The 27,082-nt window shown below is 30.7% G+C and overlaps 1 protein-coding gene across 2 annotated transcripts in view; it reads left to right on the top strand.

Annotated features, from left to right (window-relative positions):
* Positions 1-27,082, top strand: part of Gpa2 (Glycoprotein hormone alpha 2) — a 179,520-nt gene that overhangs the window by 114,150 nt on the left and 38,288 nt on the right. The window contains exon 1 of one of the 2 annotated variants that reach the window (XM_075369858.1): positions 9,715-9,818. The exons of the other annotated variant lie outside the window; for it this stretch is intronic. The gene's annotated coding sequence lies outside the window, so the exon portion shown is untranslated. Of the gene's footprint in view, positions 1-9,714; positions 9,819-27,082 lie in introns of those variants that run through there. 2 annotated transcript variants of the gene reach the window in all.

Raw genomic sequence — 27,082 nt, forward strand, 5'->3', positions numbered from 1 at the left:
TTAACACGTTGAGTGCCATCTTTGAGCATATACTCCTCTCCATTAAAATAAATAAGTAGATCTTTTATTCTGATCCGTAGATTTTGATCTACTTGATCGGTAGACGTAATATTATCACATTAGAATATGATATAAATCACATTAGGAATGGTTAAATATGATACTACACAGGTAAAAAGAGATACTGCCCCAGCATTTGCCTGGACAGATAAAGAGAAATTGTTGTAAAATTTTGATCAGAGTAGCATCACAAAATTCACGGTTAATTACAGAATATAAAATAAATGTAATTAAAGTTCACATTAGTTATTCAAAACATGAAAACAAGAAATAATATTAAAGTAAACATATGAAGATTTAAAATATAAGATAATTCATAATTCAGAAGTGACTAATGAAAATTATTTAAGCTTATATTTATGTACGTATTGAATGAAGATGAAGAAAATTTAGGGTTTTACAATCTTTTACTTAAATGTTATTTAAAGATTTTGTGATAGAGGAATATTGATTCTGTAGAAGAAAATCATTTAATTAGATGTAAAATAAATTGCTGGGAAGATATTTTTTTAGAAATAGTTCAATGGTTTATCAGAAACGGCAACAGAAGTGTAAAACCATTTCTTGTAAGGCAAAATATTGCGTTGAGTTACTTGAAAACAGTTCTATGAACTGTTGTCAAGTTTGATAGAGATGAATATTGTTACTTTTTAAGAATAAGTTACTATTCTTTTCACTAAAGATTCCACTTTCATAAATGTAAACCCATAGATAAATTAACATTTTTTATTTAAATGTCAGTCTAAATGATTCATATTTATGGATGACAAACAATGATCTGATGGTTCATTTTTGTATCTTGAAAATTTATTCTGACTTTTTGAAGGAATCCCAAGAGTTGATATTTTACTTCAGATGGAAATGTATGTAAGCGTAATATTTAATAACAATGTTAAGGCTAGTGTTTTATTAAGTAATTTCAAAGCAAAACAGCACAGTTTGTTTTTGTTGCATATGAAATTAATTTGATAATGCCATCTAATAAAAGATTTAAAATTTTGCTTTTTGTTCAACAGAAAGATTTTTCTTATCAGTGGCAGCTTGTGTATAGGCTCTGTGGAACTGCAGCACCTCCTATTTCCACTTTATATTATTGACAACATTTAATAAAATGAGTCCTGTTTTCTTTCTTTCTTTATACTTGTACAATGTATAATACTTAAGCTTAATTCCTGAGTTTATGAAAAAGATAAAAAAACTTTTGTACAAAACTGTCTGCTTCACAGTTCCAGCAGCATGGTGTTTGACTGTTGTGTGCATGCACACATAGGAAGTTGCACGCAAGACTGTGAGGGAGAGAAAGCACTGTGGCTCCTGCACTGCCGACTCTGACGTGCTGGTGGAAGTTAGTTTTTTTTTTACTCAGTGTGTGTTGTGGTTAAAAACCCTGTACCATATTCTTGAATGTGATAAAGTGTAGAATTAGATTATTATCCTGCTTCCAGCTATTCTACTTGATTCAGTTTTTTTTTTGGTTCTTTTATTTTACAGAAAACTTTAACTATGACCTTGAAAAGGCCCAGAAAATGATTTTATGGAGCAACAGCCCACTAATTTTAGCTATGTGCCGCCACTGATCCTTATCATTAATGGGAACTCTGTCCAGACAATAAACAAAGTTACATTTACCTGAGTAGCACAATACAATTTTCTCTATGTTAGAGTTAAGTGATTATAATCTATCCACTGAATCATTTTTTGAACTGCTACTAAAATTTTGAAGAAGTTTTAAATAATTATCTTCATACGTAGATACAGTTACATTTTAATTTGTTTGGTAGTTTATTAAACATGATAATGGAAGCATAATAAGGTCGTTTCTTGTAAGCTGAATTATTGTGTTCAGATACAGAAAAACAATCCTGTTATCTGGTTTGATGGAGGTGGATTTTGTTATTTATTTAAGATAAGTATGTTCCTTTTTTGGCAAAGATTGCACATTCATAGATATAAACACAAGGATAAATTAACAATTTTAATTTTCTAAATATAAGTTTTCATACTTGTGGGTGCCAAACAAAATCAATCTAACAGCCCATTTTTGTAATCATATCTTGAAAACTCGTTCTGACTTTTTGAGGGAACCTCAAGAGATGCAGTATACTTTAGATGGTAATAATTTAATAAATATGGCAAGCCTTGTGTTTTATTAAGGTGTTTCAAAACAAAGCAGTATGATTTGATTTTATTCATAAATGAAGTTAATTGATAATCACAGTTGACTTTGTCATGTAATCCAGAAATTTCCCTTCATTAAAGAAGTACTATTATTATCATTAATGATAATTCTATCTGTGCAATATGTTACAACTACCAAAGAAGCATAATGTGGCAGTTTTGTCTGTGTTGTAAGTTACATAATTACAGTCAATTTGATGAAAAATATTTTCAACTGCTTTTTACTTTCTTGTACGAAGTAAAGAAAGTATTGCGATTAGGAAAAATGTTGGTTTTCAGATTTCAATGGAAATATTCATTTTGATCATCCCTGAATCCATTTTTACTAGTTTTGACATGACACCTGTATGTATGTATTTCTCATAACTCAAAAATAATTAGCTGTAGGATGTTGAAATTTTGGATTTAGGACTATTGTAACATCTGTTTGTGCACTTTCTCTTTTGATTGCAACCGGCTTGACCAAAAATGTCTAAAAAAGCCCAAAAAAAAATTGAATTTTGGACTTTTCTTAACTGCAGTAATAAGCCATCATTGAGAGATTTTCAACGATATGTCAAAAGTGTTACTTATTTTCATTGGTTCCACAGTTATAGGCAAATAAAGTTTTAGTTAATGAAATATTTTGATCTTACAAGGGTAAGGTACATTGGCTTGAATTCGATTTCATTTCCTTTTTTTTTTAACTTTTTTTAATTTAAATGTATTAATTTATTAATAATTACTAACCTGTGATTGTAAAAAAAAAATTACAATAAATAATAATTCAATAACAACAATAAGAAAGAAAAAAAATATGAGAAAATCAGAAGTTATTAGTGAAATTAAATTTTATGTACTTCTAAAAATACGTGTATGTAATTTAATAGTGACAAGGAAGTCATGTGGTGTCCATATCAGATTTGGTGAAACATCTGATGTTTCACCAAATCTGGTGTGGACACCAGTCTTGGGTATAATTGAATATTGAGTGTTAGTATTTTGTAATGAAGACATGTAAAACAGTGTACTATTTACACACACAATATGGTTCAAATTGGTATCCCAATTTGAACTTACTTGGTTCTTCATTTCTCCTGTATAAATACATTTTTTTTTTTATTTATGCATTTGTTTTAGTCTACTTGATAATAAATATCGCTATAAAATTTAGTAATCTTTTCCTGTTTCGTTCTTGTTTTCATTTTGTTGACGGTTACATCATAATAATTTAAAAAACATAATATTAGATACATATAAGAATTAAATTATTTAAAGAGTAATAAAACAACTTTTACTCTATCCTAATATTTCAGGTAAGATTGTTGAATTAATAATCGTATTAATATTTGATGTTAATAAAAACTAATATTTTAGCAATTGTGCAACTGTCCACTTTATTAAAGAATTGGAGGATTGTATCTCACTTTCAAATGAAATAAGTTTAAATGAAGTGGCAAAAAATGTGTATATGTAATTTAATAGGTGTACAACAAAGTCACGTGATGTCCACATCAGATTTTTATTAATTATTTGTAGATATAAATACATTTCTGTTATCTGAGAAGAGAGTAACAATGAATAGGGTTAGGATTTTGATGTAGATCATTAATAAGCAAAATAGAAAGGAAGGGATCAAGGACATTTTCTAGGGAAATCCTAAAATGAGGACCTACGTTTTACATGTGTATTTTAGTTTCCCGTCTAGTGCTACAACAGAGCTGTAGCTATAGAAGGGAAAGTATTGTAATCGGTCTAATTTGGGCATATGCATTTTTCACCAGATCTTGACGTTTTGACACCTAACGAACCCAAAAAACTGAATGGAAATTTCCAGATGCTAATGTTTGTATGTATTTGCGTGTTTTCGGTGTTGCACTCCTTATATATCCAGAACTACTGGACCGATTTTGACCAAAATTGGTCAGACTACTTCTATATATTGGATATTACCGCATTAAATTTTCAGTTTAAAAGGTCAAGGGGGTGAGGCTGTACAGCAAGGTAACCCTCAGTATCTCGAGATTTCATAATTAAGGTGTTAGTTTTCTTAGGCACAATTTTTTTGTTAAAGAAAATATTTGCAAAAAAACGTTTTGCAAAATCACACCACCCCAAAAAAATGCTCTTAATAAAATAAGGCAAAGCGGGTACACTGTGTCAGCAGTACCTTCTCTCACCACAAGAAGTGCTAGTGTAGCACTGACGTAAGCTGCTATAGTCGTTCGCTATGTTGTGATGTCGCAGATGAGCGGTAGAATTAAATAAATAAATACTATTTGTAAAAAAGTGTAAAAAGTATTTAAAGTAGTCGCTAGTACTGCCACATCTGCGCGATTAAAATACGGTATGCGCGCACGCTTTAGTTAGAACCGTTGAATTAAATCATTCGTTCTTAGCGTGGCGATAACGCCCCTTGTGACCGCTGGAGGCTTCAGGCGGACAGTTGAAGGTCCACAGAAAATGGGGGCGTTCAGGCAGTCTAGGAAGGCGATGGCTGATTAAAAAAAAAGCAAAAATGATGTTTTCCTGATATTTCAAACTAAAATTAAATACCTATTGCACTAGTACAAAAAATTAAAGGGACACCTATATTATGATGTTAACTGATTGTATTCAAACTACTCTAACTTTCCAACCTTGAGGCTTAGAGAGACGAATAAAAAAAAGATTAAAGCTTGAATATTCTTCATTTTGACAGTATTCTTCAGATTTCAAAAACCATCAAATTAAATAAATAAAAAAGAAATCAGTAAGAATAAAAGTTTTAAAAATTTGAAAACCTTTCTTCGTATTTGATCAAGCGCATGGGAAACGAAATTTTTTCAGCAAACTGCATTAAAATCGTTTAAAATTTTAAGATTTTAACTATATTGTATATCTCTCTTCGATTTTTCTGAACCGAAATATTCCACTTTAAAGAGAAAAGGCAATTTTTTTTTTAAAGAGAAAACAATTTTAATAAAAATACTTCCAAATATGATTAAATACGCGTTTTAAATGTTTTCATTTAAAATGTATGTTTCAATTCAGAAATAGGATATGTCAAGTTTAAAAACAATAATTGCCATTGCTGTTTTCAAGAGCGCATCTTAAAAACAGCAATTGCAATTATTATTATTATTATTTTTAACAGATGGTAAGTTAAAAAATTTTGGGGACGCTAGAAAACTTTTGATTCTCTTTGTGAGTGGTGGGAAAATGTTTGAGAATCAATAAATTAAATGAAAAAAAAATTACATTTATAATAAGATGATAAATATTTTAAATTGTGTGTATGCCGTGCATCAAGAAAAACCACGTGATGGGAAAGTCCTTAACTGTGTCGTCAGCTTTTTTATTAAAAGATGTAATTTAAACAACCTTTTCAACAAAACATCCGGGAGAATATGCTCGAGAAATCTGTTTCCCCGACAACAGAAGAGACTAAATCATCTTAACCTCGGATAATGATCGGACACACCAGGCTTATCCACGCTCATCTATTTGGCTGTCTCAGAAGATCTGAGACTTGCAAAGACAAAAGGTCCGTGCACCATCTGCTCTTTGATCGCCCAATCTTTGGAACCATCCGACAAAACTTAGACCTGGATTCAGATATGAAATTTCTACTAAACCCGAAAGAAGGTATAAAACTTCTGTTGCGGTTCCTCTCCTACAGTGGAACGAATAATACAATTTAATCGTTTTTGTCTGATTTATGCGTTTTGGTTTGTACTTGTTACGTGGTTACGTGTATCTGTTTATTCTTTATCGTTTATTTTTTTTCTTTATGATCATGTAGTGTTACTTTAGTCGCTCATGACTGTAATTGTTGATGCGACTAAAAAAAAAAATTATTTACAGTTGTACAGTTGGACAGTTGGTACGATTTAAACCAGTTGTAAGCATCTCCTCTGATATAACTACTAAGTTTTTCATCAGTAAAAATGCGGAATTAATTCGAATGTTTTACTGAGACGGGCAAAAAATAAAAATGCTATCCACGCAATGCAATTTTTAAATAAACCAGAAAATAAGTTTGTCATTCATTCAACCAGAATCCAAATACGATCGTTTCTTTTACTGTATAGGCAACACAATACACAATTCTTACTTCATTACATTCCTTTTTTACTTTACAATTTTGTTTGGACTAGGTTTTTCATACTATTTAGTACATAAAAGTATGTTTATTTTTTGTGTTAACTATTTTACGGTAAAAAATTACAATAAAGGCATAGATTAAATATATTTGTGCATCGCATTGAATTTCTATTACGGGAATGATTCCGAAACTTCACCGGTCAGATATTTTTTTAATTTATTTTGATAGCTCCTAAACTCAAGGGCGAGCATTCGGGTAAAATTAATTTTTAAGAAAATAAATCTTTAAAATACAAAGATACAGCCGTAGTTTTAAATAAATAAAGTTTTAATTTTCTAGAAATGTGGAGAAAACGTTTGGTAAGAAATATTAAAGAGTAAAAGTAATCAAAAAATTACCGTTTTTCACATTTTAAATGCGACGGGTAACTTACGAGATAGATTAAAATTTAAAATAGTTAAAAATATTGTTTAAAAATTAGAAGAAAAAAATGTTTTTGTTACCACAGAGACAAATGAAGAGGGACGGGTAAAAAAATTTTATAGTGGTATAACGGCCATCGATGTACAAAATATAGATGCAAAAAACTCCTTTTTTGATGCAAGATACAGAACGATTCAAGAAGAAACGGAAATAATTTGGGAACTTATTGTGGAGCTTGAAATAAGGAAAAACATTTATAGAAAAACATATGTCCGAAAACGCTTTGTTATTGTATTACGGCTAGCGAAAATGTTAGCTCAAATTCCAGTTCCCCCGGTGAAGTAAGGTCATACTGAAATTTTTAAAGCGTTATATAAAGGGTAAAATTTGTTTGTTTCTTATGTTTTTTGACCTGAAAAATGGAATAAAGCAGGCGCAGAATTGTATCGTTCGTAGTTTTCACGATATCCAAATTAAACTGAATACACGCTTTCAGTGGCGAAAAACACGCTTTTTTATGTTTAAAACACAATAACTTTGCAAAATGACTAATAAATGCGTAAATTTTATTATCAAAACTTGTAAAGAATCTAATTCGAAGGAAATTGATCTATGAAAAACAAAAAAATATCTAATTTTATTAATAAAATAACAGAAAAATATTACGCGATTAAAAAAATTAAAAACAGCTGTTTTTAATAAAAGAAATTTAGACCTTTAAAAAATAAAATACTCTGTGGTATATACTCTATTTATCTTATCTATAAATATAAATGAATGCGTTTTTTTTGTCCCTTACGCGTTCCTATACCATTCATCCGACTGCGATGAAACTTTCGTGAGTTGTGCAGTTGTGCCCACGCCCGTGAAGTTTTCTGAATTAGACCGGACCCTATAGGTTGCGCTGACATCGAGGTATTTCGAAAAATTGTATCTACGGTACGATTTGGCTCCTGATCAGAATATATATTAGCTACGTGAAAAGAAATATTTTGGCAGAAAATGGGTGGCGCTGGGGTTAAGATATTTCGAAAAATTGAATTTACGGTCGGATTTGGCTCATATTCAGAATACATATTTGTTACGCGAAAAGACAAATTTTGACAAAAACAAACAAATACACAGATTTTCTTGTTCTATATGCATAAAAGGCAATATTAATATTTGCCCAGTATAGACTAAAAAACTGCCGGACCGATTTACGCGCGGGAAAAGGGATTTGAGTATATAAAATACTCAATATACTGAAATCTAGCGATAGCAAAGCACCGCCAGGTCTGCTAGTTTAAAATAAATGTTCGAAAATTCCACGATTGACATCGAACTATTGAACACGTTTCGTTAAATATTCTGTTTCCAACCTAATGATATCTTCGCGCTCTTTGAAGAGAACAACAGTATCGAGAATACGAGTGATCGATTCATCACGTGCGTCTATCTTTTGTTCTATCTCCGTAAACAGAAATCTCAAGGAATAATGTCCGGTGATCCAGGTAGTCAATTTACGATCTACGAAGCCAATTTACCACCCCTTTACGTTCGATCCCTTTACCGATAAATCTTTCATCTAAGAATCGTTTTACTTCATTCCTGAAACGTGTTGGTGCTCCATCAACTTGGTAGTACATTTCAATTCGCTTTGCAAATGATAAATTTTCAAGCGCTCTAAGAAATTCATCGTTTAAAAGTTTCAGATAATTTCTGTCCGTGATATATTGTTCTAATATGAAAGATCCATTAATCGGTTGTCGATCGTGTCTCTCCAAACGTTTACCGAAAATCTTTGGTCCCGGAGGTTAAACAAGAAAAAAAGAAGTGTTTTAATAGCTTACATAGTGACTTTTAAATCGAATTTTTCAAATTGGGATTTTTTACCGGCGTCTAAAATATTTTAATCGCATTTAAGTCATCCCATTTTCCTAGTTTAAAGCACGTATTTTTAACGGTCGACATTAAACAACCCTTATTTCAAACAATAAATACTTAAAACTCTTTTAACGTTGATATATGTTTGTATTACTCACGATGTAATGTGCAAAGATAAAAATAATAATAATTAGAGCAATAAAAAAAAATTATAAATGTGAAAACGAATCCGTTTAAGAAGGAAACAAAACATAGCCATTATAACACATTATTGCGTCATCACACAGACGATGACGGGATAACGAAGATATAATAATGTTGAACTAGGTGCGTGTTTGTGCGCTTATTATGATTAAACGAGAAGAAAACAACAAAAGGGGGAAAAGGAGTCGGCAAGAAAGAAAGAGAAGAAGTTACAGAAACAGAAAAGCAGTGGACAGTGAGCGTAAAATGTGGCAGGTGCAATTGCGAGGATGGGTGATGGTAAAGTGCGCCCGATTATTACTACAGGCCACCTTTCTTCTATATTCGACTATCTCCTCTAGATCTCCCCCCCCCCTAAAGCGAGTTCCACCACCGCTACTGTACAGCGCTTAACGAGCGGGCGATGCGAGTAAGACAGATAACTGGAAAAGAGGGAAGAGAATAAATAAGAAAGATTTACCGAAAGAGAGAGAGAGAGAAAGCGAGTCAAGGGTGTGAGTACGGCTGAGAAAGGGGAAGCGGCTAGCGACTCTCTAAGTGTGGGACTATCGGAGAACTGTGGACACTCATAAAGAAATGTGGATGTGTCGGATAAAAGGGTTACTAGGGAATGAGGGACAGGGGGTTTCGACGAGATAGAGCGGGGAAGTAAGGAAAAATAATAACAGAAATGATAATAATAATATTACAACTATAATAACGTTGTTGTGTGTGCCTTCTTACGCGTGTGTTTGTATTTGTTGAGTACGTGCGAGCGCGTGCACTTTCTGTATATGTGTGGGAGTAATGGCCACGCCCATGAGAAGCTTCAGGTCTGAAGGAAGGGTTTTCGGTGCCGCCTTCGGCCGCTCGTAGAATTTGGCGGGGGTCGGCGGCAGCGACAAATCGCTCTCTTTTAACGTGAAAAGAGAAGAAGAGGCGCGCTCACTCTCCGGGGCATTCTGTTACCGTGGACGGAAGAGCAGAGGAAGAATTCGTCGGCATTCACTACAAGTATAGTTTCATACATAGGCTGCACATTGTAAGATGTAAAAGTATTCTTGTTTGTTTTCTTATTGCACAAACTTTTTTACACTTAGAGTTAGATTCATTCGTTTCTATTATTAATTATAACGAACCTTTTCGGTTTAATATTTACTTATAATACTAGCGTTACAATAATTTAAACCTATTGTATCTAATGATTTGGAGTTTATAGAAAAAAGTTGTTTTTTAATCAGCCCTTAACTCATTTTACCCACAGGAAATTAAAAAATTTGTTAATGTTTTAATTCATTGAATTAAATAGGAATTATGAAAGATATATATATATATATAGGTAAATCTTATTTTTGATTGTTTTAATTCGGGATCATGAATATACGTTTGATAACTTAAGTATAAAAGTAATTTTTTTTATTAATTAAAAAAAAGAATGGGTCACAAAAGAAATAATGAGAGGTACTAAATTTCGAAGGAACGAGATTGAAATTTATAAAAATTTTATTTGTGAATTTTTTTTAATTTTATAAAAAAATATTATCGTTAGAAATACTTTTAGGAATAATATAATTGAAAAAAAATATCATAAAAACACTTCCATCTTTTAAAAACAAAGTTTTATAAATCGACTTAAAACATTTTTTTCATTAATTTTTAAAGTTTTAACAACGTAGTAGTTTACAAAAGTTTATTTAAAAAAACACTTTTTTAATATATGTTTGTATGTAAAATATGGATATATATATATATATATATATATATATATATAAATATATATATATTTTTTTTTTATTCTACAACACCTTTTGGGCTATTGTCTTCGGAATATTGTTATTATATCTGTCAATAAATTTCATGATACCTTAGGAAATAATACACTGAATTAAATTTTTTGTAACTTTTTTATAATTTAACAGATTTCTTATTTAAAGAAATTTAAAAATAATTTTAAAAAAATTTAACAAAATTGAAAAAATATTAAACAGAATAATAAGAAAAAATGGGCAAGTGTTAAAATATTTTTACACGTGCCGTAGGACAGGAAGAAATACGTAATAACTACATTACGTATTTATTCCAATTACTGAAGTATATCGGTAGAAATTTCCGCGGTGGAGCGGTAGCGTTTCGGCCTTTCGTCCGGAGGTCCTGGGTTCGAATCCCGGTCAAGCATAGCATTTTTCATACGCTGAAATTTCCATAATCGTATTCCCATGTACAAGATTCCTTGTAAGCTTCTTAAGGTGAATTAATTCATTAGACAAAGAAAAATACCTTTAAAAATATTACGTAAAATTAAATTTCACAAATTAACTCGTAGGGTGTGTAAGAAAAAAGGAATATTAATTAATTAATTTAATAAAACGTATTATAAAGTAGCGATTAGTTAAATTATATAAATTATTAAATTTAATTGCGGAATATAACAGGTCGTTATGAAATGTCTACATAAATATTATTTATTCTTTTTAATTTTATGAAATGTGACAATATGTTTACTCTTCATATTTTAAAACTAGAAATTTTATATACGTAACAGTCTGTTAAAAAAATATCTTTTTACGTATTGAAAGTATTTGATTTAGAAGAATAAAATTCTGTCTTATTTAAAAAGCCGTTTTTAACAAAAATAAGGTGAATAAACCCGAATCTTTATAAAAATAAGAATCTGAGAGCGAAGTCCCTCTAAAATTCGTGAGTAAGCATTATTTATAATTTTTTTACTCTTAATTTATGTAATTTTCTTAAAGTTTTAAGAGAATAATTGACACAGTTTGAGCCGCACGACTTTCCCGTCACGCGGCTTTTTTCTGATGCACGGCTTACACAAACACACACACACACACACACACACAATAATAATAATAATAATTATTATTATTATTATATCAACTAGCCGAGCTAGTCTACTGGTTAAACTCATCAAAATCAGATTTTCAAAGTCGAGATTTCTAAGATTTGAGTTCTTGTAAAGGCAGTTGCATTTATATGGATTTGATTACTAGACTGTGGATACCGATGTTCTTTGGAGGTTGGGTTTAAATTAACCACATTGGGAAGGCAATGGCAAAACCTGCTAGGAAAATTCCAAGGGATTGGAATCCCCAAGGATAGAACATGACTGAATGGCTAAATTTACTTTTTATTATTATTATTATATTGTTTATTATATTATATTGATTTTTTGGAAAAACGACTGGTTTAAAAAATCATTTTACATTAAAAAAAAAAATTAAGTCAGTAGATTGAAACAGTAAAAAACTCGAAACATTGGTGCAAATTTTACGTTACGGGTACTTTCATAAAAATTCCTTATTGTCAAATATTTTTCATTTGTAATATTTCTTACGGTATTTCAATGGAAATATATATTTTTTTAAAATTTCTAATCTATTAATAGAATTGTAATATTTTCAAATCCCCTTCGAAGTACATCTCGTTAATACGCGTCTCTGTCCCTTTCTATTTATTAGAATCAATCCCCCAATCATGTAAGACACCAAGCTACTTTTTTCTTAATTTATAATCAGTGCAAATATTACTCTTTTAACCATACAAAAAAAAAAAAAAAAAAACATTAAGAGACAGCATAAGTCTATCGCTTATTCTAACAGCAGAGTAGGGTAAGGTAAAATGCTTACCATTTTTACTTCCTTGTACGAACTAAAGTACTGTGATCGCTAAAAATTTCGGTTTCCAGATTTCAGTGGAAATATCCATTTTGACTATCCCTGAATCCATTTTGACTAGTTTCGGCGTGACGTCTGCCCGTATGTATCTCGCATAACTCAAAACGATCAGCCGTAGGATGTCCAAAATCCAAAAAAAAAACCAATGGATTTTGGACATTTTTTTAACTGCAGTAATAAGACGTCATTGAAAGATCTTCAACGATAAACGGTATATATTTTCATCGGTTCCAGAGTTATAGCCAAATGAAATTTTAATTAATGAAATATTTTGATCTTAGGGGAAGGCACATCGGTTCGAATTAAGACTTCAACTCCTTTTTTTTTTAATTTAAATATATTGATTTATTAATAATTATTAACTTCTCATTGTAAAAAAAAAATTTCGATGAATAATAATTCAAAAAGAAAAAATATCAGACGTTTGTAATGAAATAAAATTTTATGTACTTTTAATTTTAAAAAAAATAGTAATTTAATAGGCGTAAAAGGAAGTCATGTGTTGTCCACATAACATTTTTTTTTACTCAAAATTCTCAATCGACTATAAATTTAATATTCCAAATTACTCAAACGAAAAAAAATGATGAGAGCGCTTTTATTATAATAAAACATTCTTATTTAAATTTTGATTTATAATTCTTACAAAAAGCAACAGATTTTTACAAATATTCGTGTTCTAACAATTCATTCATTATATAATTATTTTAAAGTTTGGAAAATCAAGCAAACTCTCAAAAACCATTAACTAAAAATTTGAATTAATATTTTCATCGTCATCGTTGAATCTGAAGAAAAAATCTATATAAAAGAACCGAAAATGAATTGCGTAAAATTTTTCCGGTTATACGGTATATAAAATAACCGTGCAATTAATTTTTGAAAAATACGTTTTGAATATTAATAATTTGAAATTGCGAAAGTTTGTTTTTTCATTTTGGGGACACTTATACTCAAGGTAAATCGTTTGGGTAAAATTAATTTAAGTGGTGACGATAATAGATTTAAAAAAATAATTTTTTAAATTGTTTAAAAAATACAAAATACAGCCATAGCTCTAAATAAACAAGGTTTTTTAGGAAGGAGATAAACGTTTTTGGTTAATTTTTTTCAAAAAACACTAATAAGTAAGTACTATCAAAAATTAAAAATATTTACATTTTAAAAGCAATGAATAACTTGCGAGGTGGATTTAAATTTAAAATAGATTAAAAAAAAAAATTGTTACCAAATACCATTGGCGTGGGGTGAGCAAAAAAATGTATAGTTTTCTGGAAGGTCTATTCATGTAAAAAATATAGATGAAAAAAAACTCTTATTAACTCTTTTCTGAAGCAAGATATAGGTAAAAAAAGAAAAATATATGGTGATAATTTGGGAAGGGAGTTAATCCTACCCTACTAAACGGCATTTTTGTGTATGTCTGTGTGTGCGTCACCCTTAGCTTAGCACTGGAATCCTTGATTTCGTTAGTACATGTCTCGTGGTGGTCAGGTGTATACTTCTTATATTATTATATATATATATATCGAAGTTTTGAAAAGATTTAGTACTTTTTAACCGCATCCGAATTTTCGGTCGAAAATCGCAAATATCTCGGAAACCTAGCGCTCTGAATAATTTTTTTGATCCCCCTGAACGGTAACCTCACCTGTATCTAGCAGTATCCGTCGGATGATAATATTTTCAAGTGCCCCGGGAGCACCGCTCGGAAATTGGGGAGGGGTTTCGATTGGTGCCACCGTAATATCTCTGCAACCGCTCGTTCGATTTTCACTATTCAAACCGCGTATGTATCAGTAGGTCGAGCGCTAACTGTTTAAAACATCGGGTACACTCTCGATCGACCGGAGCTTGGTCATCCGGAAATTAAATCTCTTAGCCCTATGTTTTGATTGTACGAGCGTTCCATCAAAGGTTGTTGCCAAATCCGTTCTGAGATACCGTCTAAAATTATTTTTTACATTTTAATATGTTTAATTGAGTGATGTTTTACACTTTTTTTACGTATTTTTTATTTATTTATGCGATTGTTTTTCTTCATAAAATAATGAATTCTAACCAAAAGGTAGGCGCTGGAATGTACCCATTACTAGCGGAAAATTCCGGTTCGTTGTTATCAATTTCTAGAGTTAAATTTCTAATTTAACTTTCGTTACATTAATTTTCATCATTCGAAAAAAAATATTTTTGCACAAGAGGTAATCGATTCTAATAATCTCATTCTGAGACGCCGCGCGCCGGGGCAGCCCGCCTGGAGGCCTGCTCTGTAGCTAGTATTAAATAAAACTTTTTGATAATTTGTGATTTAGATAAAACACGTTTTTAAGGAAACATTTTGCTAAAGTACGCCAGTAAAAATTTGAAATTTTATTTCGGCCAGAACACTTCCACATCTTTTACCGATTTTTGCAAAAATGTAATATTTTCTTTCCCTTCCCGAAAGTGCTACCCGTCCACCAAGTTTGAAGAAAATTGCTTGACGGGTTCTACAGTTACAAGACTAAATTCAGGCCAACATATATGGATACGCAATTTCGCACAAACGTCCGTCTAACAAAGATAGACGGTTATTTTAGACTAGGAAGCATTGACTTTTTTTTTCACACGTTATTTACGATTTATTTAAATCTATTTTTCAATAAAAAATGTTTAAAATATCTCCTTAAGGCGCAAAATTTAAAAAAAGACCACATTTTTATTCATTTAAAAATTTTTTTGACCGATCAATAGACTTTCCCGTTATAACTACAGCTGTATAGATCGCTATAGCCGGGAAAGTAAACATTAAACAAATTAATTAAAAATTACATATATATTTTTGGGGTGGGGGGAAGGAAGGAGGTGGAAATACATTTTACGTACGGATTGCCGAGCTTCTTCTGGCGGAGACTACCGGCTAAAACCACTCTCCTTTCTACCTGGACTCGGCCCGTACTATTTTACATATTACTTCGGGCCGAGTCCTCCTATTCTAGCCTGGGCCGTCCCCTAGTTTGCACCTGGCTTAGGAATATTCAGATCGCCCTTCTCGACACTGAGGATATCCCCGACGAATCAGACCGCAATCTTCCAGCTGCTCGGTTCTCGGAGCATTACCGTAACAACATTGCGGGGGCCAAGTTCTCCGAGACACGTGTCTAGTGTCCCTCGATCTGCCGCCCGATGAACGCAAAAAAGGTGTGCTCGGCGTCAACCCGTTCACCGGGACAATAGAGGTAGTCGGGCGACGGCGCTTTCCCTATAGTATTACGATAAGTACGATAAGGCGCGGAAGTACCTGTGACCCGTCAAAAATTGGATCGCGTAGTACTCCGCTTCACCGTGCCGCCACTCTGTCCGTGGTGGACGGGGATAAGGGATGCGGTTCATCGTTCTCTGGTATCGTAGTTCCACGTCTTTTCCCAGGCGAGGGACGTGCGAGTCCGTTTTTCCGCGGCCATGGTCTCCCGATTTTCGTCTGCCCGCCGCCTCCTGTAGGCCGCCTGGCGTTCCTTTGCCAAAAGAGCAATGAGTATGATACCGGCGACCACTAGAACAACAGGATCGGAAACCGTTTGATACGCGGAAACGAATCGCAAGGCAGCGGAATAACAATAATATTTTTTTTTTGTCTTCAGTCATTTGACTGGTTTGATGCAGCTCTCCAAGATTCCCTATCTAGTGCTAGTCGTTTCATTTCAGTATACCCTCTACATCCTACATCCCTAACAATTTGTTTTACATATTCCAGACGTGGCCTGCCTACACAATTTTTCCCTTCTACCTGTCCTTCCAATATTAAAGCGACTATTCCAGGATGCCTTAGTATGTGGCCTATAAGTCTGCCTCTTCTTTTAACTATATTTTTCCAAATGTTTCTTTCTTCATCTATATGCCGCAACACCTCTTCATTTGTCACTTTATCCACCCGTCTGATTTTTAACATTCTCCTATAGCACCGCATTTCAAAAGCTTCTAACCTTTTCTTCTCAGATACTCCTATCGTCCAAGTTTCACTTCCATATAAAGCGACACTCCATACACTTTCAAAAATCTTTTCCTGACATTTGAATTAATTTTTGATGTAAACAAATTATATTTCTTACTGAAGGCTCGTTTCGCTTGTGCTATTCGGCATTTTATATCGCTCCTGCTTCGTCCATCTTTAGTAATTCTACTTCCCAAATAACAAAATTCTTCTACCTCCATAATCTTTTCTCCTCCTATTTTCACATTCAGTGGTCCATCTTTGTTATTTCTATTACATTTCATTACTTTTGTTTTGTTCTTGTTTAAATAATATTAATAATATATAATTAAAACATATAATTAATCTATTATAACAATATAATTAACATTATTAATTAAGAAATAAATAATAACAAATACCGTAAAAGGAATATTTTTAATAATAAAAAGAAGTAAAAATGACAAAGAAATGGTATGATTTTAGGAAAATTTAATTGAAAGCGTAATATTAGCTTTAAAAATAAATTGTAAATTACTTAAACCTTCAATTCAGATAGCTCAGTAGGATAATACATTTTGATTAGGTTTGCTTAAAATGATAACAGTTATTTGTATTTTTTTTTAATCTTATTCTATTATCAGTAACTTGTTACGTAAGTATCTTTTATTTGTCAAATAATACTTTTTGTTATTATCTCTCCATTTTTTCATTTATTTAATTCATATTTTTTAATGTAAGGGTGTTAATAAAATATGTTTTTTACGTCAAGATAAATACTCTTTATTTACCTCAAGATTATGTTTTATACTCTTTATGACGTATTACAATCTTATCCGTTCCATTTAAAGTTTTGAGTAACCTCTCTTCATGTGGGTCGCTTGGAAGTTTGGGGTGTTCTGATCGTACGGGAAAAATATCGTTTTGAGGTAGGAGCGCTTGATTAATTGTTTTTTTTTTTTTAATTGTGGGAAAGTTATTTAAAGGTTCCAGTACTTTATTTAAAAACAATCTGTAAATATTTTTACTTCAATATATGCTAATTATAGTTTAACAATTGTCATCTACTTTTAAATTTTAAATGGTTCACGAGTATTTAAAATTGATAAAAAAATCGTTCAGTTAACTACTTATTGTATTGTATTTTTTTTTTTTTTTTAGAAAAAATTAATGTAATTTTTATAAATTCAGTATATATATATATATATATTTATTTATATACAAAAAAATCTGTGTATAATAAGAAATAAATAGATTTGTTTTAGATCACACTTTGGTCTACGACTATTTTTACTTCCTTGTACGAAGTAAATGAAGTATTATAATCGCGAAAAACTTCGGTTTTCAGATTTCAACAGAAATATTCATTTTGACCATACCTGAATCCATTTGACTAGTTTCGGCGTGACGTCTGTAGGTACGTACGTATGTATCTTGCATAACTCAAAAACAATTAATCTTAGGATGTTGCAATTTTTGATTTAGGACTGCTGTAATATCCAGTTGTGCACCTCCCCCTTTTAATTGCAATCGACTGAACCAAAGGTGATTTGTATCCGTGATTTTTCCCAAAATCGAAAAAAAAAATTGGATTTAGACTTTTTCTTAACTGCAGTAATAAGCCCTCGTTGGGAGATTTTTTAACGATATATAATAAGCGGTGCTTATTTTCATCGGTTCTAGAGTTATAGCCAAATAAACGTTTAATTAATGAAATATTTGGATCTTACAAGAGGAAAGCACATTTGTTCAAATCAGACTTCACCTCCTTTTTTAATTTTTTTTAAAAAAAAGGACGGCATATCGGTTTGAATCTGACCTCATATATGTATATCTTTTTTGACTATTATTTTTTTAATTTAGATATACTTATTTATTAATAACTAACAGACCCGGCAATGCTTCGCTAGCTCGCTATTGCTAGATTTCAGTACATATATAGGTTAAATGAACACAATTAAAAGTTTGATAAAACATTAACAAAATGAACGTTACCGAACTTGACAAAATTTAACCTTTCCCTTTAACCCTTTCTCCCTTTTAGCTTTCCTGCTTTCCTTTTTCCCTTTTCCTTTTCCCCCTTTCCCCGTTTAATTTTTTACCATATTATCTTTCCCCAATTTCCCTTTCTACTTTCCACACTCCCCCTTTACCAATCTTCTTTGCCCTTTTCTTTTTTCTCCTTTCCCCTTTTTTTATTTTTCCATCTTTCCCTTCTTCCCTTTTTCGTTTTTGATTTTTCCCTATTTCCCTTTTCAGATTTTTCGCTTTGTTCCTTTTTCCCCGCGCTTAAATCGGTCCAGTAGTTTTTTAGTCTATAGCGGACACACGAATCTGAAACACTGAAATTGAACCGTAAAATATTTAGTATAGCATCTGTTGCTTTTACGTCCAACAGATATCGCTATTTTAAAAAAAAATCATGTTTTTATCTGTCGGTATATAAAAACACGCGCGTATTCGATTGCAACGTTGTGTCAAAATTTCAAAGCAATCGGCGAAGAACTTTCGGAGAGTTAAGATTTTGAACAAACGAATATTTACATTTTTATTTACGTATATAAAGATTATTAACTTCCGATTGTAAAAAAAAAAATTAACAATAAATAAATCAGTAATAACAACACAAAAAAAAATATGAAAAAATATCAGAAGTTATTAATAAAATAAAACTTTATGTACTTTCCGTTTTAAAAAAAGTGTGTATGTATGTTAATAGACGAACAAGGTAGTCAGTCATATTTGTCCGCATCAGATTTTTTACTTTTGATCAAATAGCAGCGGACTTTACTTTTCTACTTAGGTTTATTTTTATCTTTTGTAAAAGATTTTTTTGATATCTTACTTTGTACCCCGTTTGAAATGTGTTGAGTCATTTAAATTTAATTTCACGTATTAAAGAATCGTTTGTTTGTTAATTTTGTTTTATTTCGATTTTGTTTAATATTTCTTTCGATTAATATTGCGTAATGGAAAACACGATTAATAAACCGAAATTAAATTAATTACGTAATAATATCATATGAAATTTAAAATTTCTCTCTTTCATCGACGGATGGAGTAGCGATACAGATTTAATTTATACATATATTTTTTCTTTTTTATATTTTTTCTTTTGTTTTTAAATGAAATATGTTGTTGGTTATTATAAATAAATAAATAATTCTGGTGTTATTAATTTGCGATGATAATTTCATTGACAGCAGGGATGATTACAGCGGCCGGCTATTGTATTTAGTGGAGTTATTAATTTTGCAGAGCTGATCCCCACGCTCTCGCGCGCCTACGCTACCTGGTAGTAGAATACGTAACTACCTACAGCGGTTTTCCCTTCCTATTCAAAAAGAGATTATTTTTGTCAAAATTAGTAAAGTGCAATATACTACATGAATCGCGATACCCACCACATATCACAATCGAAATCATTATGATAATACTTCTCTATATAAAACGCCATTCAAATACACAAGTACGTACGACAGTGTTTAATGCTGTGATACACAGTTAAATCCCGTTTGTACAATAAAATTTATTACCCGCGTAACAGCTGTAGCAAAACATTTGTATTTTAATTATTATTATTTTTTTTTTTTAATAATTATCTTATTGAAAACTCATCACCGTTGTGATTAACAAACGGACTAAATTACTGTATCGTGAAACAGAATACGCTATTACAAATATATATGGCTTGTAAACGCTTAATTACGAGTAGAAACTTTTAGAAATGTACACGTCTATTCTATTTGTTATTTTTCTGATAAAGTTTTTATAAATATTTTAATTATGGAAATTTTTTATCGGACGTGAAATTACGAATTCATTTTGATCGACGAATCTAAAAAAAATTTAAGTAAAATTTTTTATAATTTCAAAGAAGTGTAGAAAAAGGGAGAGATAAAAGACAATACTAAGGGTAATTAAATATATTATATTTTATTAATTAAAACCCAAATATTCCGACCTCCATAGCTATATAGGTAACGTCTCGGCATTTCGTGCGGAGGTCCCGGGTTCGAATACCGGTCAGGCGTGGCATTTATACTTCCTTGTATGAAGTAAAGGAAGTATTGTGATCGCGAAAAATTTCGATTTTCAAATTTCAACGGAAATATTCATTTTGACCATTCCTTAATCCATTTTGACTAGTTTCGGCGTGACATCTGTACGTACGTATGTATCTCGCATAACTCAAAATCTATTAGCGGTAGGATGTTGAAATTTTGAATTTAGGACTGTTGTAACATCTATTTGTGCACCTTCCCTTTTGATTGCAATCGACCGGACCAAAAGTGTCCAAAACAGCCCAAAATCCAAAACAGTTTGGATTTTGGACTTTTTTTAACTGCAGTAATAAGCTCTCATCGAGAGCTTTTCAACGATATATTACAAGCGGTAATTATTTTCATCGATTCCAGAGTTATAGCCAATTAAAATTTTAATTAATGAAATATTTGCATCTTGAAAGGGGAAGATGCACCGGTTTGAAACAGACTTTATCTCCTTTTTTTCAATTTAAATATATTGATTGATTATTGATTATTAACCTGTGATTGTAAAAAAAAAAAAATACGATAAATAGTAAGTCAATAGTAATACAAAAATAAAACGAAAAAAATCAGTTCTTAATGAAATAAAATTTTATGTACTTTTCATTTAAAAAAAAATGTGTATATGAAGTTTAATAGCCGTATAAGGAAGTGTCCACATCAGATTTTTATTATTTATATATTATGTATTGTAGGCGACAAATTTTCTGTGAATGCCTTTGAAGAAAATCAAGATTGTTTTTTCACGATATCCTCCACCTCGGGTTTACGACCCGTAAAAAACAATGCCCGGTATATAGAAATATTTGAGTCAAATTTAAAGAAATTCCGTTCAGTCATTCCTGATAAAAGACGAACAGCAGTGCGACATACGTTTGTATATTTTACCTAGGTGAACTAAATATTTGTTACAAACCTGATACCCCATTTTTGACACGGTCACCGTACTTTCCTTGTTTAATAAAGCTATTCTAGTGTATTTACGTGTGGAAAGTAACATATGCATAAAACATTTATAAAAAACCTTAACAAAATGAACTAGAAATAACTAAAATAAATTTAAAAAATACATTTAATAAATATCAATAAAAATAAAAACGTATATGAATAAATAGTTTACATCGACCTCCGCGGCCGAGTAGGTAGCGTCTTGGGATTTTGTGCCCGAAAGTTCCGGGTTCGAATCCCGGTCAGGCTTGTCATCTTTTAATACCTTACCAATTTCCATCGGGCTAATGAACGTATCTGAGGATAAAAAAAAACACATAAAAGTTGTTTACAATAAACTTACTTTATTGAAAATTCTTCTGTAATGAAAATAAAGAGGGAATGTTACGAGTAGGTATTAATTTTTTTTAAATTTGCCAGCTCGCGCTAGGGTAACCCTTACAAAAATAGAGGCGATTTAATTTTTTTTCTCGGCTAGTTTCAAAAGTTGTTTACAGTATTTATCAAATAATAGTCAATAGTTAATCACAAACAAAAATAAAAATAATATTGACAGATTCACCCCCCTCCCACTCACCAAGCACTCAAAAGAGAGCGATTAAAAAGTTTTAAATATAAAAAATACGATTTTGGCACGTATTTTTAAAGAGTAATAATAAAATTACGTAAATCTTGACGTAAAATCTTTTGAAAGTTCTAACAAAAATAAATATTATTTAATATTTTTCCCCGCAACTAGTTTCAAAAGTGGCCTATAATACACCCCGCTCCAAGTAATGATAGATTGTCTTCATTCTCCATAAAAAAGGTTTGCTTGTTGTACGTACATTTTTATTTTAGCTGCTATTGGCGCAGAGCTGTCCAATGGTAGTTCGCCAGGCGGCTACGAACGGCAACTCTCTCTCAGCCGACTCTCTCTAGCTAGAAGCAGACCGTTATCAATTAATTTACGGATTGTTTAATTTAATTTTTACGCGTAGATTATTTTTATTCGTAATTTAATATCTTTGTATTTTTATTTAATCGTTATTATTTATCGATTTTATTTATTTAATTTTATTAATACAAGAAAGGGATTATTAGTTAATATTTAGCGGTAAAAAAAAGGATTCTTTATTTAACGAAAGACAGTCGTTGGCGCGCGTTCGGCTAGCGCATCATGTGGTCCGCTCTGACTAATAGCAGAAGGTGGACTGGCAACTAACACACCTCACACGAACACACAGAAGGCTAAACGAAGACGGCGTCCTCACGCCAGCTTCCTTTTATCAATACGGCTAGTGTTAAACATTATATTTCTATTAAAAATTATTAAATTCTTTATCTACTCGTTCCTTAAGCTTATTTTAAATATAAAAACAACAAAACGCGTAGAAAAATATTCTCTAAAACTAATAGTTCTTTTCTTAAAATATTTCACTAAAATACTTAATATTCTCACAAATACGAGGATACGAACCCGTCAGGGGTCAAGGGGGCAGAGCCCCTGGTTAGATTGTCGGGCGAGCGAAGCGAGCCCTGACCGGCTAGTTTGTATAAAATTAATTTCGTTGTTAAGATAGAATCGTATTTTTTTTTAAATTTAATTTTTTATTAAAGAGCGGGCATCAACAGCTACGGTCAATGATAGCGCATGAAAAGATGCAATCCCTGACCGGGATTCGAACGCGGGACCTCCGCATGAAATGCTGAGAGGCTTCTTACTCGGCCACGGAAGTCAGAATTTAATTTTTAATTTCCAAATCTATCGATAAAACGATATTAACGGGTGTTAAATTTATTTTTATATTCATTCCTGTTAAATCTAATATATTTGCTACATATTATTTTGTTTTTGTGCTTTATAATACAGTAATAAATTGTGAATAAAGGTTAAAAACAATGTAACTTATTCTTTAATCGTTGTCAATTAAAAATAAAGATAATTGAATAAGTTACATTGTTTTTATATACAGAAAACGTTTTTGCGTTTTGTCTTTTGTTATTGTTTTTTTGGTTTATTGGCAACTTTATACAACAACAAAAATAATAATAATAATAATTTTGTTTTGTTAATTATTTATAGTCAAAAGGGAAACCTGAGGAGTGGTGTGATAATATAATCTTAATGATGACAAAGTAACAGAGCAGCAATATATATATTTATATAATAGTACGAGTTGTAAATTTCCTTACACCAGTTGTATACATACAGCTTGAAAAGTAAGCATTCAAAGATCGCAAAAATAAACAAAGGCAGTCTTTCCCCCCACCCCTCTCTCACCCTTAATATATATATATATATATATATATATATATAGTACATAACAAACTACATAAACAATAATGGGGGAGAGACAATTACATCGTCCTTAGAAAAAAAAAACCGACTCGCATCGAATTTCTTATTACTAATGATAAAAAGATTTAAAATAATCAATTATGTTACTTGATCGTAATTACAACTCCTTTTTATACAGTCTATTGTGGTAGAAAGGGGTGTAAAATAATTTAATTTTGTCGATAGTGTGGAGTAATTAATTAGACAACTACTAATGGAATCTAGGAAAAATTAATTTATCTCTGTTTAATAGTAAAAAAGAATTCAAACATTTTTGCTTTTCCGACTTTTGCACTATTATCTCTGGAACAGCATAGTTATAAAGTGAAAATATAGCAAACGACTAAAACTACTGGTATCGGGGGTTTTTAGAAATGTCGATGTTTCAAAAACACCGTAATAAAAAAAATTAAAAAAAAAAAACAAGAATCTTATTTAATTATAGTAAAGCATAATTAAAATAATTCCTGTTTATTTTACCACCAAGTAATCTAGAAAGAAAAACGGAAAAAAGTTTTGGTTCCCAAACTTTCCCGAGTTGCGGCGCTCTTTTTCAGTTAAAATTTTTCCACGGCGCCCTACCCTAAGTAAAAGTACGACTACTCGTAAGTAAGAGATAAAAATAAATAAAACTCGCGCATCTTTATTATTTTTTTTACTTTATTAACATTAAATTAATAATTATAAATGTCTGGGTTCAATTAATTATGAAGCTTTTAAAATATCTCGCGGCGCCCCTGTGAAGAGGCCGCGGCGCACAGTTTGGAAATCACTAGTTTATACAAATTATTAAGCTATTTTTAAATATTTAACGTATTCTCAGATTGCCTTTTTTATTTATTTAAAAAAAAAAAAAAAATTATAACTATTCTTAATATTCTTTGATACCAAATTTATTTACTCTCGTTTTTTTTTTGTCTGATACTAAGCATCGTGTTTACATAGTTTGAATTTTTTTTCTTTACACAAAAGGTCTTCGTTCATTCACTAAGTTGTTTTCTTTCTTTCGTCTATCTATTCAGGTGTGTACCCCTTTCTTTTTCTCTCCGGGAAGTCGATTCTTTTATCATTTTTATAAATTAATCACTGCATTCAATCATATTTTTAGAGATGTTTGATATTTTTAACTTTTGTTCTGCTTTTACCGTGCGGTTTCTGATTCTGTTTTTGTAAAAATGAAATATTTTCTTTGTCAATCGTTTGTTGTTGTTCATTCTGTTTAAATGTCCGAATATCTTAATTTATTTCCGAATTAAATTCTCAATATTTTCATTTATTTTTTATTTCACATTTTGTAAATTTTTCATATTTTGGTTCGTATATTTTTCTTAGAATTATTTTCTCTACTTTTATAATTTGTTGTTCTAAAAATAACTGTAAATATTATGCATCGTATAGTTTACTTCTTTTAGGAAGTTTACTGGACTTTATTATAATTGAACTAAAAATTTAAATCGTTTGTTTATTAATATTTATTTTTTAATTAATATTTTTATTTACCGTAACATCAACGATTAGTCATCGGTGTAATGTAACTGTACCGATAAATGTGTAGTCTTGAACAAATTCAGGACGACCATTCCTGAGTCAATGGATTAATTAAACGCACCGGTACCCGCGATCTAGTATGCAAATCCGATTAAAAATAACTACGTTTATTAGAATTTGAACCGAGAATTTCGTCTTTGAAATCAGTGATTTACTACTACACCGACACGGTGGGTTTTATATTTATTAGTGTGCAATCTTTGCTTAAAACAATGCCATTTATCTTAAGAAAAAAAGGAAATCTGATGTGGACACCGCATGACTTCGTTGTACGCCTATTAAATTACATATACACATTTTTTTCTGCACTTCATTTAAACTTATTTTATTTCAAAATGAGATACGATCCTATAATTGTTTATTAAAAGTGAACAATTACAAGATTGCTAAAATATTCCTTTTTATTAACATAAAGTATTTATACGATTATTAATTCAGCAATCTTAGCTGAAATATTAGGATAAAGTAAAAGTCGCTTTATTACTCTTTAAATAAATTTAATTATTATATGTATCTAATATTATGTTTTTTAAATTATTATGATGTAACCGTCAACAAAATGAAATCAAGAACGAAACAGGAGAAGATTACTAAATTTTATACCGATATTTATTATCAAGTAGACTGAAACAAATGTATAAATTAAAAAAAAATATGTATTTATACAGGAGAAATAGAGAACTAAATAAGTGTTACCTATTCACGCATATAATATTTGATCGTTATTATATATATATATATATTTTTTTTTTCATTAAATTCAATGAAAATAAAAACAAAACTGGAAAAGGTTATAAAATATTTAGTTCACATTTTTAACATGTTTTTTTTTTTGTTTAAATTGAGTATGGTGTTGTAGGGTTTTTGACTTCGTATATTTATTCTATATTTATAACACTTGTTACTACAGTTTGTGAATTTTCAGATGGTCTCACATCTTATCTATAATGATATTCAAACTTTTAGGTAAAATTTCAGAATAATGAGCGATGTTTTATTTCACCATCAGTATATAGTGTGGGTATAGGCTTTATCAATACAGAGATATTTAAATATGTTCTAATAAAAAATTTCTATATTCTACGACTAATCGTTTTTGAAAATGTTTAATAGGTAAATTAAGATAGGGTTTCGAAATAAATAAGATCACGCTTAATGATTACAAAAAAAATTGTTTTTCTTAAGAAAATTATTTTTAATTCTGAAGGAAAATAGCTATAATGATCTTTTTCTACAAAAAGTAAAAAAATCAGTATAAGGCACCTAAGATACATATTACTGTAGCTAACAAGGGGAAGGGCACGGGTGTCGGGACACCGATTTGAACCATATTGCGTGTGTTAATAGTACACTGTTACGTATCTTCATCACAAAATACTGACACGTAATATTCAATTATACTCTTGAAAAATGGCCCTATACATTTCCTTAGCATTTTATATCGGTTTATATATCAATTTTGTTTCACGTCGATCAAGTAGGTACGTGGTGTAAGTGAAAACGTGTCGGATCCGTAACCGTGCACATATCGGTTCGAATTCTACTTTTTATACGTATTTTTTTTTTTTAATTTAAATATATTGATTTATTAATTATTACTAACCTCTGATTATAAAAAAATTTGAATTAAAATTTAACGTATATAAAATTTTATTTCACTAATAATTTCTGATTTTTTTTTTCATATATTTTTTGTATTGTTATTATTGATTATTATTTATTGTTAAAACATAAAATTTTATTTCACTAAAATTTCTGATTTTTTTTTTCATATATTTTTTGTATTGTTATTATTGATTA

Source organism: Lycorma delicatula, chromosome 6, assembly GCF_047948215.1.
Source record: "Lycorma delicatula isolate Av1 chromosome 6, ASM4794821v1, whole genome shotgun sequence".
Lineage (NCBI taxonomy): Eukaryota > Metazoa > Arthropoda > Insecta > Hemiptera > Fulgoridae > Lycorma > Lycorma delicatula.